The 20,000-nt window shown below is 51.8% G+C and overlaps 1 protein-coding gene across 1 annotated transcript in view; it reads left to right on the top strand.

Annotated features, from left to right (window-relative positions):
* Positions 1-20,000, top strand: part of LOC130132558 (SLIT-ROBO Rho GTPase-activating protein 2C-like) — a 51,591-nt gene that overhangs the window by 14,790 nt on the left and 16,801 nt on the right. The gene's annotated exons all lie outside the window — the stretch shown is intronic.

Genomic DNA, 20,000 nt, shown 5'->3' with positions numbered 1-20,000 from the left:
TGTGGGCCCAGCGACCACGGCCCTGCCTGGAGCTGTGCCCGAAAAGGTAGCACCGAGGGCGGTCTGACAGGACGCGGAAGCGGGGCGGGCTAAGCTAACTGCTAGCCCATGCAGACCGGCAGTTGCGACAGTCATCCTGGCGGGCGTTCGTTCTCCTGGGCAGTGATTTTATTTCTTTGTTTCGTTTAGATATATGTGTTAGTTTGGATATAGTTGTTCTTGTAGTTTTTGGATGTGTTTTTGTCTTTGTGTTGTACTGCTTGTGGGCTGGGGGGGGGGGAATGACAAATTAGGTGATTCTGGTTCTGATGATACAGAGTCGCCATTGTTTGCGTGTCAGCGACTCCCAACACCGAATAAATAAAACTGGTTGAGTTTTAGCTATTAACTTGAGGGCGTCCGCATGGGTTTAGTCTGCCATATTTGCCTGTTAGCCAAAACTTGACTTCTTCAAGTTCGTTGTCATATTGGTCCACATTTGTCTCCTACGGTGAAGACTTAAAATGCTGTCTGTCATACCAGTATTTCCTGGGAAAGTCTATGAGGGGCCCCCAAAGTGTTTTAAGATTTGAATTCGGGCTGGGCAATATCGACAAAATCAAATATCACAACGCGTTCGACTGAATTCCTCTGTTGGTAACGCGGCGATGTTAGTGCTCTCCTACGATATTAATGCACAAGAAAGCGTTGAGGAGTGATAATTAGTAATGTGGATGTGATGACCAAGCAGGTAGAGATATCCGCTGTTCATTTCACTCAGCTAAAACAGTCGAATAAGTTCAGGAAATTGTCTCACTTTACTGTAACGCAGCCTTTAAGACCAGGTAATGACAACGTTCAAGTTATGTTACCAGAACCACAATCCCAGACACTATCTAGTCCCATATCATGATATCAGCATTTTAATCGATGTGTTGCCCGGCTCTGATTTGGATTTTCCTGGCTTTGTCGGTAACCACCCCAGCTTTAAAAAGTACCAGAACGTATGTCTCCCTGCATGGAAAACTTCAGGACTCTAACTTTAATGTCAAAGATCATGTAGTTTTTACACTCGCTGCTCATGTAATTTTGGCGGAGTATGTCGACCAGATGCTGCAAATGTGAAATGTAGATGAAGATGCTTTGCGTTCTGGGCTAAAAGAGTCTGAGTATGGTTACGAATTGAAACGTTAAGGTACCCACAAACCAGGGAGTGAGTTACTCCCTCGTCCCCTGCGTGGGGCCCCTGGTATCCCCTCACCTCTCACTCAGACCAGATGTACCCCGGCCTACACGCAAACACCTACATCCTCTCTCTCTCTCTCTCTCTCTCTCTCTCTCTCTCTCTCTCTCTCTCTCTCTCTCTCTCTCTCTCTCTCTCCTCTCTCTCTCTCTCTCTCTCTCTCTCTCTCACACACACACACACCACACACACACTGAATCACTTTAATAACAGGTGGTAAACTGGGAGCGGTGGCCGAGTTCATATCCTGTAAAGATGTTAACCTCCCGAGTTGGTTGATTGGGTTGAAGTGACCATCGAGTAGCTAGCCAGGGACTGAAAGTAGATGTGAAGGTCACACTTCCTCCCCAACCAATTGGCATACGTGCAAATGCACTCTCATACGCGAGCACGCACGCGCACAAATAAGATGACGTGGGCTTGAGAGAACTTTTTTGGGCTCACAGATTCAAAGGCTGATGTGGTGTTGTAGGGTGTGTTCATGCATTTTTCTACGTGTGTGTGTGTTGGCCTTGGTGAAACGTGTTGATGCTGGTGCCACGACTGGTGCAGTTTTACTGTAGCATGCATTGTACTGAGACTGTTTTTCGAGGCAGTGCATACCTGAGGCCTGATATTTATCTCCCAGCTTTGCAGGTTCTTGTTGGCAGATTTCCCCTCTCATTCTCCCAGTGTGGCCAGGGGCAATGGAGTGTGTGAAGTACATGCTGATATGCATTCTTCACTCATGCATGTTTAAGCGTGTCCCGAGGCTGCACAATATGTGTGTCTGCAATGAATCTTAAAGCGCGCCAGGTAGCGACACAAAAGATGGGGTACTACAGCAGTAGGTTTACGCGAGTGCTTTGGTCTCTTTCGTAACGCTAGCTATGATGCAGCAGAGGGAAGTATCATAAACATTCCTTGCCTTTGTAACGGGGGCAGTCCTATGCTCTTCTATGCTGGTCAGCCTGCTGCATGCCCGTCACTCTCATCAGTAGCTCTGCGTTGTGTTCTAGTTGGGTGGGGCCCCAGGTGTGTGGGGGGCCCTCAGTCTCTCATCATCATCATCATCATCATGATCAAGGAAGGAGGGGGACACACAGGACTCTATTTGGCCCACCTTGCCATTTATTTTGGTTTCAAACCCTTCGACAACCGTCCAGTCCTCCAGCGGGAGCGGTGTTTCTTACGGACGTGGGGGTCGAAGTTCAACCACTGCCCGGACTCCACTCGTGTGCGTTAGAAGGAGAAACCGTCCACGGGACTCCGATGTAAGAAAGGATAAACAAGTATTTTATCCCACAGCTTGCAGTATCTTCTTACAGGGACACTCAAGGTTACGTTCTCCTCAACCAGCAAAACTGTCCCACGGTAAGAAACACGTGTGGCTCGGCTCGATTGCTGCTTGAGACTCCTCCCACAAAACAAAAATGGCCTCTCCCGCGTTCCCTCTTCTGTGTACCCACAAGACCTCTCTCTTAAAGCGACAGTACACGTATATGACGGTCGTTGGAAAACATACATAAAAGTAAATAATGACATAAAATAAAATGTAGTAAACACAAATAACAGCACACAGACAGGATTTGGTGATATTTCATACTCAAACAAAATAAAATAAAAACATTAATTTTAACCTGGTTACACCTTCTTTCATCCTTCAGGATTGTAGCTTTAATGTTAAAGATCTTCAAGGCTCGGCGTTTTCGGTTTTTTTTTATTTTACAAAGCCATCCAGCGTGCCGAATGTCGTCCCAAGAGGGCACTGTTACTTAACCTCACACGAACAGGAACACCTTTTGGATCCGCGAAAACATAAAATCCGGGTGAGAATCAGTTTGAAAATCTGGGTATTTTTTTGTGAAAATCGGTAAAAACCAAAAACGCGGAGCCTTGAGGATCTTGTACTGTAGCGCTTCACTGTGCGTGTTGTTCTTTTAGGTAAGCATGCCGGCTAACTGCTTTAAATGTAAAATGTGGATGTACACACTTGGTCTTCCGGACAGAAAGAGGGCGCGATCATGCGTATGAATGGAAATATTAAAGGAAAGCAATCACGATTTTCAATATTATCTTCATATGTTGTCAGGAGGACACTCCATTAGCAGCCGTAATACTGCGGAGTCTCTTTGCTAGCTATGGTACAGCAATAGAAAGTGCCAGAAATGTTTGCTTGCACGTGAATCTGCGAGATTGTAATGTTGACGTTGGAGATCTTTAATGTATTTCCTCCGTCACCCGTCCATCCGTCATATTTCTGCGATTTGAAGCGAAATAGATTTGATCAGACCCCGTTTTTTTCCCCCTTGCCCCGAGTCCGATGGTAGAATGTGTTGACCATGTGCTGAGCTGCACCGTGGGATAGCCCTCTCCGATTACCACCCTCTCCTCTCCCCCTCCGTCTCCCTCCGTTGCCCCTCCCCTCCCTCTTTCTCCACATTCCGACTCAGTCCATGTGCTCCAAACAGAGTGGAAATGGGAACATCCCTCCCCTCATACGCACATTCCTGCTGTGCAGTGGCCCATGCAGGACAGGGGGCTGCGTTTTAAGAGCTGGGCTGAAGGGCGCGTTCCATATCTATAGATTGTAAGATGTTGGGGCGGTGCTCTTATCATCTTCTAACGGTATTGTATTGGGATGAAATTTGGACATGGCCACGAAGTAATACACATCGTAGTACACACAAATTTAATGCCTCAGTTAATTTTAACAAGAAGCTAATACTGAAAAATAAGCTAAAGCTAATACCCACAGAATTTGGAATTTTTGCTTCATTTTATTGTTTTCTTAGAATGAATAAGACCCAGGCCCCTTGTTTTGGGCTGGAGATGGAGGAGAAGGAGGTGATGGTTGGGGGAAGTTGAGGGGGTGTGGGATTCCCCCCCCCCCCATATCCATCACTTCATCACATTCATGGCATACCCGCTTGACACAAGCATGTTCTGGTGGCCCCTCATCACTCTTTCTCATCCTTTCTTCTGCCCCCTCTTGCTGCAATTTCTTTTTCTTTTTTTGTGAAGGGCGGGGGGGCAGTGTGTCTGTGCAAAGGTCACCGTGCGTGACACAACACACACACACACACACACACACACACACACACACACAAGCGCTCATAGGCATTCTCTGTGTGGAAAGGTTCCAGGCTAAGTGGTCAAGTGTGAGTGGGGCCCTTGTCATGTGCCAGTGGTGTTCCCTCGGAGGAATGCGGAGGCGAGAGTGAGAGAGGGAGAGATTCCCAGTCCGGACTGGTGGATTCCCATTGCTATTGCCTCAGCATTAAAACACGTATTTATGAATAACTGCAGTATGTCCCTCGGATTCTCACACATTCAGTGCCCTCTTGGTGTCCACCATGGGCCCCGGTCACACCAGCAGTTCACAGTGTGGCCCCTGGCTGTATTTCCCAGTGAAATCAATTGATTGGAATGGAATTGTGGCGATCGAGGGGGGGGGGGGGATCGACTTGTGGAAGTAATTTCGTGCAGTGCCTATTCAGGCCCCGGTCGCACCAGAAAGCGGCTGGGTGAATTTCTTTCGTGTGTCTATGCGGTTCCAGAAGCTTGGCAACCAGAAACACGAAACAGTTAAATTATTTAAACATAATTATACAACCCGCTCTTATTTCGTGACTGACTGAAAACCATGCTGTATATTTTCTTTGTAATTTATATCCTGGCAGGGCACGGTTGTATAAATCTGGACGGTGTGACACTGCTAAAATGATAGCTTTCTCCAGTGCCGACTCTCCCTAGCAACCGCCCTGTCAGACGGGGGAGGCAGTTAAAGCAGAACTGCTGGGTTTTTCTAAGGTTAAACGGTGCGCGAAGACACCGCGGCCATCGACTTTGCTAAACCGCGAGTGCATCCTCTAATCGCGGCGATTCTGATCAAGTGAACTGATTTCGGCGGGGTACGTTGCCATGGTAAACGCTGGCGCGACCACGGCCTCGGCGCAGGGTTTCAACCTCGGTGAACTCCGACACGTGAATCCACACCGTCGACCGGCGGCAAACCTGCTTTGACAGTGCTGGCCTCCGAGGGGGGGGGCAGTCGCCAGGACGCCGCCGAAATGGAGGAAGCCAACATTTTCCGGGTGTCATGTCATCCAATTTTGTGCACTTGTGCTCTGCCAAACTATAAATTGCTGCACAAAAAAAATAGGCGGCGTGGTTTGCGGCCAGTCATGAAGCAGTAGTCGCCGGTATAACTGTGTTTCACTTGTTTTAAATGTGCTTAGTGTTTTCGGTCAGCAAGTTTCTGGAAACTGCAGATTTCTCTGCCAGGATCTGGTGTAACCACAGCCATAGCCTGCATATGGGCATGTGAAGCCAGCATTCTCCCCAAAACTGATCCTCCTCAAAAAAAAAATTTTTTTTTTCCATTTTTTGGTTTTCTTTTTTTCCACATTTACGCCACGGAGTCGCTTTTGAATTCGTTTCCTTGCCGAAGGGCATTGGGGATGGACGGGGGCGACGTTTAAAACGATTCCTACCTGACGATCAAGTGTGAAAGCGGGTTTCTTATCGCATCGGTAACCCGTGTTTATCCTCCGCCATTGTTTCCCAAGTCCCCATTCAGTGTTGGGAACCGTGGATGCCCTGCAATTAGTCGCCAGTGCGGTCCCTGGCTGTATCTCTCTCTATTGTGTCCCTTTCACACTGCGGGTGACAATGATGGCCACTGTCCGCTGGCAGGAGTACATCACTACGACATAGCTTGCATTCCGCGAAGTCCGCGCACGCCGCACAACGCCACTTGCCTCAGCGCGGCTCCTGTTGCGTCGGGGCCATTTTGAATTCATGAATTGCTCGGTTGTCTCTGGCGCAAGTGGGCGAGCGCCGTCCGATTCCTTCGCAGGCGGAGGACAGTCCGTGTTTCTGTTGTGAAGCGGGAAACGAGGGAGCACAGAGAAGGGACGCCTAGTATCTCCTTCTCCCCGGGCGCGGGGGAGAGAAGTGTGAGGCCTAGATGTTTGGGAGCTGCCGGAGAGGCAGAACAGCAGGACTTTGCTAGATCAAACAGGCTTCCTCTGCGGATGAGAGAGGGAGCCGAGCAGGGAGAGGGGGGGGGGGTACAGAGATGGCCGGAGGGGGGTGGAAGTAAGTAAGGGAGGGAGAGAGAGGGAGATCAGGGCCGGCGAAAGGAGAGCGCTTTGTAGTGTGTCGCACAGAAGAAGACTTGCTGCACAATAACAAACAGTGCTAATGACCATCTCGCTCGCCTCCCTCCGCTTGTGTCTGACCTGTGATTGTGTTGATGTGTGTGTCTGTGCAGGGAGCACCGAGGCGCAGCGCAGAGAGCCGGGGCAGCTGTGCCGTGTCCAGTGCAGACAGGTGTGGGCCACATGTCACCTCCTGCTCTCGTGTGACCCCCCCCCCCCCTGACCTCTGCTGCTCCCCACTGACCGCGTACACTGTGCAGAAATGCACATGTGCTGTGGAGGGGATGTGTGTTAGGGCTGCAGAATATACGGTTGGAGAACCGGCAGTGCGACGTACACGCGTGCAATAATCACAATCGGGAAGGACGCGAGGTTGAGCGGACCGGGCCCGTTAATCACGTAAGACGCTACTTCTCGGCAGAAAATGAAATCTGGCAGGGTCCGCTTCGTTACGAGTACTCGCGAAGGAAAATATCGTAGCGCGTCTTGACAAATAATGAAATTTAGTGTGGTTTAATGACTTCTCGGGCAGCCTCCTCGTTTCCTCCTCTTGACACCGGGCTGATCATTGCCGGGGTGATAAATTATGCGCCGATAGAGCCTTGAGAGGCGAACGCTTCTTATATCTGGTGGAATTACGTAACTCCTTTATATTCTGCAGCGCCGCGATGCATATACCGCAAAAACAAAAATATCCGTTTATTTATTTTTTCTCAGTTTTTTTTTTCCAGCCTAACCCTGATATGTGTGTGTATGTGTGAAAGAGAGTTGTGTGAGAGTTGTGTGAGTCTCCGATGGAGAGATAACTGTAAGTGAAAGTGTTCGCTCCCTCTCTCTTCTCACCCCTCAGCGCGGTGGCAGCATCAATAATTCAGCAGCACATTGCGGAACGCAACGCTTGCGCACAAGAATCACTTTACTCCCTTGCCGTCTCTCTAGGTTTCCCCCTGAATTGTATCTCCCTCACCTGTTAGACAGTTTTTAATGTCCCTATTTTGTCCGGTCGGCCCCTCCCTCCCTCCCTCCCTCCCTCCCTCCCTCCATTCGCTCGCTTATTTTGGCCTGGCCAGTCTCTACTCTCCGCTCTGTCGGTTCTCCACTACGGGAGATGTGAATCTGTCAGAGCCTCACTGTCATCGACTCGTTTTTATGTTTTTTCTCTCTTGTCCTCTTTTTCTCCCCCCCCCCCACCCTGGTGTTTGTCTTTTTTTTTCCTCCCTCCAGTCTTAAATAGTATCATGGCTATCTTTCCCGGTGTGTCGCATTTCGTCTCTTGTCTCCATCCCCCCTCCTTCCTCTGCCCCCCCCTCCAATTTTGTTGAAGCAGCTTCGGGGAACTGGAGAGGAGGCCATGGAGGGGAGCAGGGAGGAAAGGGTGTGGCCGCCCACACTGCAGCACTCTATTGTGTTGCAGTGACTCCGACACATCCACTGATATACGCACAATCACAGGCCTTACATGCACACGGCACGCACAAAATAGGACACGCACCGTGTGAAGTCGCTGACCCCGATGCTGCTTTTCTGGTTGGTGGCGAGCGAGTATTCCCATGGTAACAAAGCTGTCCACTCCTGGTGGACAAATAGCTTTTTTATGTATCACGTGTGCATGACTTCACAGGACAACTGGCTCACATGGGCAAGAAGGTCTGAAATTCAGGCCTCTGCCTAAAGTGGTCCAGATTTGCCGCAGGGTTTTCCTAAAGGTAGACTTGCGATACTTACTGAAGAGTTCCTCCCGGAGGTGCTTGGGTATCTAGGTCTTATTCGTAAAGAAGGGAGAGAGGGAACACGATATTGACGGAGCGGGGCAGTAAATAAGAGAGTTGAGACACAAACCAGTTCATCTCCATCCCAGCCCTCACTTATGACCCCAGATTCTGCTGTAGGGATCTCAGGAAGAATGAGATTTTGGACACCAGTGGCGGGAATGAGGTTTTCCCAGCAGGGTACTGCGGCTCGCCCCCCTGCGATGGGGTGAGTTGTTCAGCCGTTCTGGAGGTTCATTAATTTTGAGCCGTCGCTTCTTCAAATTAAGAGAAGCCTTACGGCGTGGTTGGAGAAACTGGCTAAGGACATTGCACAGAGGCCACGTGACGGAGGAATATCAGGCATGACCGGGAGGAGACCCTGGAGTAGACACAGGGTCAGTTTGGTGTGGCTGGGAGTATATCTTCAAGCCGGCCTGGAAAGGCCATCAGAATTGATCAATAGAGACATGCCTTTTAACCAGCTAGCATGCTCAACATCAGAGGCTAATGGTTAGCAGAGCCAGGGGAGGTACCTGCCATGTGATGGTAGTAGGGAGGTACATGCCAGATGCCCCTGGGGGCATCTGGTGGAATTCACTGGGGACCTTTCCTGCTTTCATGGTCTGCTGCTTAGTGTTGGGATCATGACCCGGACTTAGGAAAGCAGTTTGGAAAACAGATGAATGGATTTTACCGAACAAGAAATATTATCTTTGCTATTTTCTTTTCTGTTCTTGTAGTTTTTTTTCTTTGTTATCTAGTGTGAAGCGACCCTGGGTTCCTTGAAAGGCGCTATACAAAACGAAGTTGTTGTTGTTGTTAATTTCTTAGTTGCGCAGAGTGGTCAGCTGTGGGGTGGCACAGTGGTTAGCGCGGTCGCCTCACAGCAAGATGGTCCTGGGTTCGAGCTCCAGGGTAGTCCAACCTTGGTGAGTTGTCCCGGGTCGTCCTCTGTGTGGAGTTTCCATGTTCTCCCCGTGTCTGCGTGGGTTTCCTCGGGGGCTCCGGTTTCCTCCCACAGTCCAAAGACATGTAGGTCAGGTGAATTTGCCATACTAAATTGTCCCTAGGTGTGTGTGTGTGTGTGTGTGTGTGTGTGTGTGTGTGTGGGCCCTGTGATGGCCTGGCGGCCTGTCCAGGGTGTCTCCCCGCGTGCCGCCCAATGACTGCTGGGATAGGCTCCAGCATCCCCATCACCCTGAGAGCAGGAAAAAGGGCTGCGATAATGGATGGATGGATGGTCAGCTGTGGATCACTGATCCTAAAGCTGGTTAGGATTCTGTGCCTTGCGCCAGGGCACTTCGGAAGGGTAGTTTGCTGTCATGGTGGACTGAACTTGAAGGCTTGCTTTCTAAATGTGACCTCAGCCTGCAGGCGGCTTTTTTGCTTTCCGGTCTTAGCTCATCTAATGCTGTGTGTGCTAGTTTGTAGCTAACATACAAATACAATTTGTTTTTGTACACAGTTTCTTTTATACAATTTTCTCCCCAATTGTACCCGGCCAATTACCCCACTCTTCCGAGCCGTCCCGGTCGCTGCTCCACCCCCTCTGCCGATCCAGGGAGGGCTGCAGACCACCACATGCCTCCTCTGATACATGTGGAGTCGCCAGCTGCTTCTTTTCACCTGACAGTGAGGAGTTTCGTCAGGGGGACGTAGCGCATGGGAGGATCACGCTATTCCCCCCAATTCCCCTTCCCCCAAAAAAGGCGCCCCGACCGACTAGAGGAGGCGCTAGTGCAGCGACCAGGACACATACCCACATCCGGCTTCCCACCCGCAGACACGACCAATTGTGTTTGCAAGGATGCCTGACCAAGCCGGAGGCAACACGGGGATTCGAACCACCGATCCCCATGTTGGCGGGCAACGGAGTCGACCGCTACGCTATCCGGGCACCCTGGAAGCAGTTTTCTGTTGAGTTAAAGATGCTCAATGAATCAATGCTGTCCCTGAAAATGGATGAATAATCGTGACAATAATCATGATTGCAATATTAAGCAAAAATAATTAGGATTATCATTTTAGTCATAATTGGACAGCCTTGGCCACTGCATACGATTGAATCTTGCGGCGTTTATTTGGCGCAACACTAATGCAGACAGGGCCGGATCTAGGCATAGGCAAACTAGGCAGCTGCCTAGGGTCTAATTGCCACGGGGGGGTGGGGGCCCAGACGGATGGATAAAAACATCAACTTTTGGTGTTAAATTAAAAATATTTAACATAAAGTATTTTAAACTATAAATAGATAATAATAAACAAAAACATATACCTAAGTAATTAACCGTAATTACCATGTGGCAGTTAAAAGTAATATTGTTTGTTTACAAAGTATCACAATGTGCTTGTTTGGGGGTGGGGATCTGGCCCTGAATACAGATAGTCATTCTACTCACCTAATCAGGTTTTTTAAGACCCGGCACAACGAGGTGAACTTAACGAACAGAGTAGAGAATTAGCGGCACTGTGTCAGTGGCGACTGTGTCAGTCAGGTTGTTGTCGAGCGTAACGTCGGTGGCAAGCGTTTAGTCGACGGGGTGATCAGCAGACTGTGAAGATGCTTGTTGTGACCCATGTGACGGTGACATTTGAGCTGCAGAAACAGTCATGAGGGCGCTGTGATACGCTCCATAAGCAGGCGGCTGTGTGTTGAGACAAAACTGTGTGCGCGTGCGTGTGTGTGTGTTTGTCTTGTCTGTGTTTGAGCAGCACAAAGGCCGTGTTGTGTACTTGTGGGGGGTCTACTTTTCCGGCTGCGCGACACGGTCTTCCAGAATAGCAAGCTGGTTTGTCTAAGGGGGGAGACGGCGGGAAGAGGGGAGACGGAGGGAGGGCTCAGGTAGTGGAAGGCGGAAGCTGATCACCTGCCAGCGGGGTTGCAAACTCGGGAGGATTCCGGGTGAAGCGGTTTATTTTGATCATCTCCCTTCGCTAATGGCTCCTCATTCCTCTATTTACTTCCCAAGGATTTGAAAGATTTTGCCCAAGGCTTAATTGCGTGTCGTGCATTGCACAGATAGAGCACACCCCCCCCCCCCCCCGCCAACACACACGAAGTCACTCATCGAGAGAGTGTTATATTGGGGGCGGTGATCTCAAACTAACCCTGATTTCGCTGCAAAGAGATTAATTCACTCTGCAATAGCCCAACGCCGAATGAGAATGCACCACATGCACGCACACACACTTAACATGAGACACAAACACGACCTTATGTCTGACGCAGCGCACTCGCTCAGCTGCTGCCCGCTAAACTCAGGCGTTGGTGTGAAATGGTTTCTTGTAGGAGGAGCCGAGAAAGACTTCTCAGAACCAAAACAAACGCTTCCCTTAGATAAACCGTTTCTGCTTTGGCACTTTTTAGTATCCCCTTAATTTGTTGCAGCCCGCGTCCTAGGCTTTGCCAAGCTGCCGAAGAAAAAAAAAAAAAAGAAAAGAGAAATGCGTGAAAAGCAGAACCGTGCTGCCGGTGCGGTGGATGACTTTGCAGGAGTCCGGGACGCTGAACTGCAATAACTTTCATGTTCTCTCGAATGTTGCCAGGCAGTTCCTGTGAAGAGCTAATCTGTGTTGCAGCGTCATGAAGTTTGGCTGTGAGCAGACCGCCGGCATGCTGCAGCTCACCCTGTCAGAGAAAACAGGGTATCGAGCTCTGATTCTACCAGAATCAGGTTCCCCTTGGCCTCGGCCCGCTTAAACAGCTTAACTTGACAATTTTCGGCAGCGGCGACTCCACATGTGTGAATATCTCGCACAAACTCGCTGCCGGTCGATGCAGACCTGACCCCGGCCTCGTCGAGATGTTTGCCTGCTGCCGATGGAGGAAATTCGCCTTCCGGTGGCGCGGCTCCGTAGGCGACCGGATGACTGCGCCTGTGTCTGACTGCTGTTTGTAGACTTCCGCTGTGCTTTTAACACCCTGCAGCCACACATCCTCCTCAGTAAGCTCAGACAGATGTCTGTTAACCCATATATCGTCGGGTGGCGTCCCTCCTGCAGGACCCAGCAGGTCCGAGTGAACCAGACACTATCTGGCTGAAGTCATCAGCACAGGCATTACACGAGGGTGTCTGAGTTTCCCCGTTCCATCTACATTATATACAAGTTATTGTACAAGCAGTCATCCCGACACTTCCGTTGTCGAGTTTTCTGATGACACTCCCATGTTGGGACTTAATGGATACAGACACTGACGTTTCTGGCTTGAGTTTAGAGGTTGGAAAGTTTATACAATGGTGTGATGAGCATCATCCATCCATCCTTCCATAACCGCTTATCCTGGTCTTGGGAATTCTGGAGCGATGAGCGTCATCCATCCATCCATCCATCCTATCCAATCTGCTTATCCTGGTCTCGGGGATGCTGGAGCCCATCCCAGCAGTCATTAGACAGCAGGTGGGGAGACTCTCTGGACAGGCGGCCAGTCCATCATAATGCCGACACACACACACACACACACATTCACACCAAGGGACAATTTAGTACGGCCAATTCACCTGACCTACATGTCTTTGGACTGTGGGAGGAAACCGGAGCACCCGGAGGAAACCCACGCAGACACGGGGAGAACATGCAAACACCACACAGAGGACGACCTGGGATGACCCCCAAGGTTGGACAACCCCAGGGTTTGAACCCAGGACCTGAGGTGACGGCTCTAACCACTGGGGCACCGTGCCGCCCGAATTTGTTGTTCAAATTCCAAAAATGTGGTTTTGCCAGATTGTGATGAGCGTCATCTCATTGTAAATACTGAGAAAACGGAAGGGATTATTTTTTGATCCAGGACACCTGGGGGATTGTTCTCCACTACTGATCCGTAACACTTGTAGTACCCAGCTTCAGTCTTACAAATACTTAGATGTACATGTGACTGTAGGATCCAACAGAGACTCCTTTTTGGACCGACTCAGGGTGTTTGGGGTTGGACAGAGGGCAATGACGTTATTTTATCACGCTGTGATAGAGAATATATTACATTAGGGAATCTCGGTCGGGCCACGCAGCAATGAGGGTGATGGGGGTGAGGGAGCATCCCTCCCTCCAAATGCTCTTTGAGAAGACAATAGCTAAACATGCTAGGAGAATTAGCGCTGAACCGTCTCATGTCCTGTATGCAGAATACGAACGGCTCCCATCATGCGGACGCTACAGGGTTCCTATTGAATACAGGAAAATAAACCTGAACAGGGATAAAAACTCTTTCATCCCTCTATCAGTGAATCTCCTAAACTCAGGACATAAGGAGGAGGTGAAATGAGGAGCTGCGTTCCCTCCTCGCACTTTATGTCTGCGCGTGTCTGTTACTGCACGATAGCGGATGTGTTTTTATGTGGCAGCCTTTATGTCCAAGACAAATTTCCCCCCGGGACAAACGAAGGAATCTCGCATCTCAAGGTCTTGTGGCTTGCTATGCGGTAGGGGAATAACGGTCTGCGGTGGGTTTTGCCTGATCAGCTATGGACCACTGTCTGATTTGTGTAGCCAGATTCAGATGAGCCCGAGCAAACGCACAGCTCCATCTGACCCGTGCATTTGCTGCACGCTCTTTTTAAGACTCAAACCCTGGTCCCTCATGAGTCATGAACCTACAGAAAGGGAGGAATGTGGAGTGGAAACTAGGCTAAGACTTCGTCAGATCTATAGCAACGTGTAGTTTTGTTGCTGTTGGTTTTGCATCATCTATTTGTCATATGTTTTATTGCTCTGCTCCCCCCCCCCATTTGTATTTTATTTGTGTACAGCGCCCTTAACTTCTGTTGGTAAATTTGCCCCATAAATAAACTTATTTGTTTATTTGTGACTTACTTTTGACCCTCGTCAAAAGAAGGGTGACGACAATGGAAACTAGTTTGTCGGCTCGTTCTCTTCTCGATGAGTACCAAGAGAAGAAAGATTTGGTTATATAATAATAACAGTTTAAATAAATTAGGTGTAAAAATACACGGAAGTAGGGCAGGCTAAGCTAACTGCTAACCTAAGCAGACCGGCAGTTCCGATAACACCGGGGGCGGTCTGGCGGCGGCCTCGCCTAGCGTCGACCGTGTTTTTTGGGTGTGGTCGCGTGGAGTGCGGGGAGGTGTGCTGAAGGTGTCTGGCTGGGAGAGCTGGCGCTGGATCGGCTGGGGGGAGCCCGGTCTGCTGCATCCGGTGGGACCAGGGATCACGCCCCTACCTGGAGCTGTGCACGAGGAGGACACGCCGAGGGCGGTCTGACAGGATGCGGAAGCGGGGCAGGCTAAGCTAACCGCTAGCCCATGCCGACCGGCAGTTCCGACAGTCATCCGGGCGTTCGCTGTCTTGGACAGTGAATTTTTTTGTGGCTATGTGGGACATATTTGTTTTGTAGTTTCTGCAGTTTTTTTTTTTTTGTAGTTTGGATATATGTGGTCTTGTAGTTTGGTTGTGTTGTTGTCTTTGTGTTGCAGTGCTGTGGGCTGGGGGAAACGATATTTCGTTTCATTTCCTGTGCGCAGGTGCATGGAATGAAACGACAAATACGTAAATGTTCCCGATTCCTGAAATGATTGGAAGACCCGGCGGAGTTGCGGAGGAACCAGGAGAGAGAAGTGTCTATTCCCTCCCCCCCCCCCCCCCGCTCAGGTCCCTGTGCTGTTCTTTGTGTTGTGGTGGTTTGTCGTGATTAGGTGTTTGGTAGCCCCCCCCCCCATCTCCTCCAACACCCCCCCCCCGTCAGAGAGCCTCTGCTTCTGCAGGCTGCTTGGCCCACTTTCTCCTTCTCTCTCCCCCTCTCTCATCTCTGCAGCACTCAAGGCTTGGGTGTGCGTTGGGGATGGTGATGGGGGGCGGGGGCGGGGTGGTGGTGGTGGTGGTGGGGGGTGGAGGTAAGATAGGACGGTGAGTGAGGAAGAATGGAAGCGGCTGGCTGAATGTGGTCTTCACGGTAGACAGAATGGATACGAATGCGGAAGCTTCACGGTGGCTGTAGCAGAAATCAAAGCAGAGCCTCTTCTGGAAGGATGGAGCTCCGGAGGCCTCCATCTTTCTTTTTTTTCTTTTTTTTCTTCTTCCAAGGCTGAGCTGTTTTCCCCACCGGGAAACCCAGATTTGTGTTGGTTATATTTATATCCGGCTCTCCGCAGCCCCAGTTTTCTCTTTTTGAGGCGGCGCGGTATCTGTTGAGACGGGTGGGTGTGCGAGGCTGCCGCCTCGTTGAAGTGGTGGCTGTATTTCACCGGTCAGCCTGTCATTACTGGCGAGCCCGGCGCGCTCGGCTGCAGCTCTGCAGCAGCGATTACACGGCGAGGCCGGTTCTCCACAACAGACACACACACAAACACACACACACACACACACACACACACACACACACACACACACACACACACACACACACACACACACACACACACACAGGCCGGCAGGCAGGCAGGCGTGAGAATGAGTTATACCTCTGGAGCGGTGGCTTAGAGCTAAGTGCGACGGCGGAGGGGGGAGCGGGGCGGGCGGGGGGGGGGGTTGTGATTAAGAGATTGCAGTTGTTGCAGAGACCAGTTCTGCACTTCTGATTCAGCTCTTTCTGCAAGTAGCGACTCTGCAAAGAAAGAAAGATTCACACTCTCACTCCTTTTTTGCCCCCAATATAATTCCTATATTCATAGTAAATTTCTCCCCCCCTCCCCCAATTGTACCTGGCCAATTACCCCACTCTTCCGAGCCGTCCCGGTCGCTGCGCCACTCCCGCTTGCCGATCGGGCGGAGGGGGGCTGCAGACTACCACATGCCTCCTCTGATATATGTGGAGTCGCCAGCCGCTTCTCTTCACCTGACGGTGAGGAGTTTCACCGGGGGGACTTGAGCGTGGGAGGATCACGCTATCCCCCCCCCCCCCAGTTCCCCCTCCCTCCCGAACAGGTGCCCCCGACCGACCAGAGGGGGCGCTTGGGCAGCGACCAGGACACATACCCACATCCGGCTTCCCACCCGCAGACACGGCCAGTTGTGTCTGTAGGGGCGCCCAGCCAAGCCGGAGGAAGTGCAGGGATTCGAACCGGCGATCCCCGTGTTGGTGCTTATTCGTCTTTACCGTGTACGTGTGTGTGAGTGTGTGTGTGTGTGTGTGTGTGTGAGGCTGATGCATGTGGATGTGTGTGATGGAGTTATCCTAATTTAATCATCCACAGGAAGCTGTTGTCAGCCAGTAATTGTGAAAGGAGAAATGTCATGTTGATGAAAGAGGATGGGTGTATGTCATCACAGGATCAGAACACACACACACACACACACACACACACACACACACACACACACACACACACACACACACACACACACACACACACACACACACACACACACACACGCACACACGTATGCACTTTTGTTTGTGAGGACCTTCATTGTCTTACATTCCTTCTGACCCCTCAGATGGCACCACATGCCATACACACACATGTGCACCAGTCACTTTGCAGAGGATGCAGTGCAAGGCAAACGAGGCCCCTCCGTTATGTCAGGCCTGAACTCTTGTTGCCGGGTAGAAAACGAAACGATTCTTTAGGAAACCTGTTCTCGTGCACGTGATATGAGCTGTTTTTAATTAGAGCGGCCTTATTTCCCCGTTTAAAATCACCCCAGACGCTGCAAGAGGAGTTCTTAGCAAACGGCACTTGGAAAGTTAAAACCTCATGCACACAGCTTAACAAGAGCACACACACACACACACACACACACACACACACACACACACACACACACACACACACACTACCCTCAAAGTAGGCCACTTCTGTATATGGTTGGCAGCAGCACCACCGCATTGCTGCATCTTATGTACATGCCCTACAAATTCTCCCCCCTCTCTCCCTCCATCCATCCCTCCGTCCATCCCTCCGTCCACCCCTCCGTCTATCCCTCCGTCCGTCCCTCCATCCATCTCTCCGTCCACCCCTCCATCCATTCCTCCATCCATCCCTCCATCCATCCCTCCGTTCACCCCTCCGTCCACCCCTCCATCATTCCTCCATCCATCCCTCCGTCCATCCCTCCGTCCACCCCTCCGTCCATCTCTCCATCTACCCCTCCGTCCATCCCTCCATCCATCCCTCCGTCCATCCCTCCGTCTACCCCTCCATCCATCCCTCCGTCCACCCCTCCGTCCATCCCTCCATCCACCCCTCCGTCCATCCCTCCGTCCATCCCCCCGTCCATCCCTCCGTCCATCCCTCCGTCCATCCCCCTGTCCATCCCTCCATCCATCCCTCCATCCCTCCATCCATCCCTCCGTCCATCCCTCCATCTACCCCTCCGTCCATCCCTCCATCCATCCCTCTGTCCATCCCCCTGTCCATCCCTCCATCCATCCCTCTGTCCATCCCTCCATCTACCCCTCCGTCCATCCCTCCATCCATCCCTCCGTCCATCCCCCTGTCCATCCCTCCGTCCATCCCTCCATCCATCCCTCCATCCATCCCTCCGTCCACCCCTCCATCCATCCCTCCGTCTACCCCTCCGTCCATCCCTCCATCCACCCCTCCATCCATCCCTCCGTCCACCCCTCCATCCATCCCTCCGTCTACCCCTCCGTCCACCCCTCCATCCATCCCTCCGTCTACCCCTCCGTCCACCCCTCCATCCATCCCTCCGTCTACCCCTCCATCCATCCCTCCATCCATCCCTCCATCCATCCCTCCGTCTTTGAGCGGCGGACTCGTTTCTGGGGCCGCACAAAGCAGCGGAGAGCCCCGCTGGCCGTGACCTGGAGGTGAACGTGTAGATGGTATCTGCGGTACGCTATCGACTCCGGGATACGGGTCGGTAACGAGTCGATAGGAGGCCCTTTATCGGCTCCCCGAACACGCTCTGTTCTCCCCCGCTCGACCTCCCTCCCTCCCCCCCCTCCCTCCCCCCCGCTGACTGGCAGCCAGATAAGGATCAAGAGCCGTCAGCGGATCCGGCATTTACTCTCGCTTATTCCCACCCCTCGCTTTTCTTCTGCAATCCGTCTCCTCTCTCGCGACCCCCCCCCCCCAGCCTTTGTTGGCATGCCACGTGGTTCGGTGTTGCGAGACGTGTGTGTGTGTGTGTGCGTGTGTGTGTGTGTGCGTGTGTGTGTGTGTAGTTTGCTGGGTGACAGCGTGACAGAAGCGATCCTACACACCTCCGAGCCGTTAGACGACATAGAGGAGTTATTACACACCATGTTAGGCTTCAAAGCCCCGGCGCTCTCCTCGGGGGTGGCGTCACACATACGTGCCGCCGCATCCTTGAAGGTCCTGCTGCCCCGGGGATGCTGACCGCCCCGTTTCCGACACGGAGCAGCGAAGAGGTGATGACGAACAAGATGAAGGGACGACTGGAGGAGGGAGGGAGGCATGATGACATCACACGGAACGAGCGTCCATTACCCGAACCGCTTATCCCGCTCTCAGGGTGGCGGGGGGGGGGGGGCGGGGAGCCAATCCCAGCAGTCGTTGGGCAGCAGGAGGGGAGACACCCTGGACAGGCCGCCAGCCCATCACACAGCCCCCCCCCCCCCACACACACACACACACACATTCACACCTAGGGGCAATTTGGTACGGCCGAGTCACCTGACCTACATGTCTTTGGACTGTGGGAGGAAACCGGAGCCCCCGGAGGAAACAGACACGGGGAGAACATGCAGACTCCACACATGGGACGACCCCCGAGGTCACTACCCCGGGGCTCGAACCCAGGACCTTCTTGGCTGTGAGGGGGCCACGCTGACCACCGTGCCGGCAGAACGAGAATCTTCCACGTTGTCTGAGAGTCGCTCGTGAGAAACGCCGTCTCTCGGCGCTGTCACGACACGCGCGAGGCTCCTTGTGAGGAGTGGGAAGAACCTGCAGCCGAAGCTGACGCTGCGCCTCCAAACGAAGGAGGTCCACACTCAGCTGTCAACGTGTCAGAGGCCCCCCCCCCCCCCCCCGTCCTCCAGCGATGCTTGTAACGCCCGATGCTTAGAGAGAGGACGGTGCGAGACTGTCTTGATTGATTTTAGTGACCTCACACGACGATGCCAGACAGACAGAACTTGTGCGCACACAGACACACACACACACACACAGACACACACACACACACACACACACACACACTGACTCAGTGGGCTCCTTCCCACACCGGTGTTGTGGATTAGTCAAATCCCAGGCTGGCTACTAAGCTGATTAGTTGGGGTGTAATGCATCAGCCATTTGGAAACCGTGAAGAACGTACGCACACACACACACACACACACACACACACACACACACACACACACACACACACACACGCACTGTCTCGCATGCACACACACAGTTGGCCTCCTCAGCTTAAAGTTTGTCCCCCCCCCCCGCGCTGACCAGGATGGTATAATCTGCGTGCGTCTTTTTTATCTGCTACCTCTCCGTATCGCCTCAGACAGATGGCATGGACCACTTGACGGTAACGGCGTGCAGGCCCACGGTGTTGTGTGTTGTGTGTGTGTTGTGTGTTGTGTGTCTGTGTGTGTGTGTGTGTGTGTGTGATAGTTGTGAGAGAGAGAGAGAGAGAGAGAGAGAATGAGGAAGCAGACTGAAGCCCAGATGGCTGTGTCCGGCGGTGGCAGGAAATGGAGGTGACACCAGGTGGGCAGTAGCCCTGAAGATGAACCCCCCCCCCCACATACACACACACACACATACACACACACACACACACACACACACACACACACACGCACACACGAGTCCCTTTCTGACTGCGGCAGTACATCCGAGGAGGCAGAGGGCTTTAAATGGGCGAGGAGCTGGTTAACTTTTGATAAGTAGCGTTTTTCATTATGCATGAGGACCCCCAGCCCCCCTCCCCCCCCCAAATCTTCATGGTCCTCCATATTAGATAGAAGAATCAGAGCATGTGGTGGCTGGAAGGGGT

This window comes from Lampris incognitus, chromosome 2, assembly GCF_029633865.1.
Source record: "Lampris incognitus isolate fLamInc1 chromosome 2, fLamInc1.hap2, whole genome shotgun sequence".
Lineage (NCBI taxonomy): Eukaryota > Metazoa > Chordata > Actinopteri > Lampriformes > Lampridae > Lampris > Lampris incognitus.
This window is presented reverse-complemented; position numbering and strand designations above follow the sequence as displayed.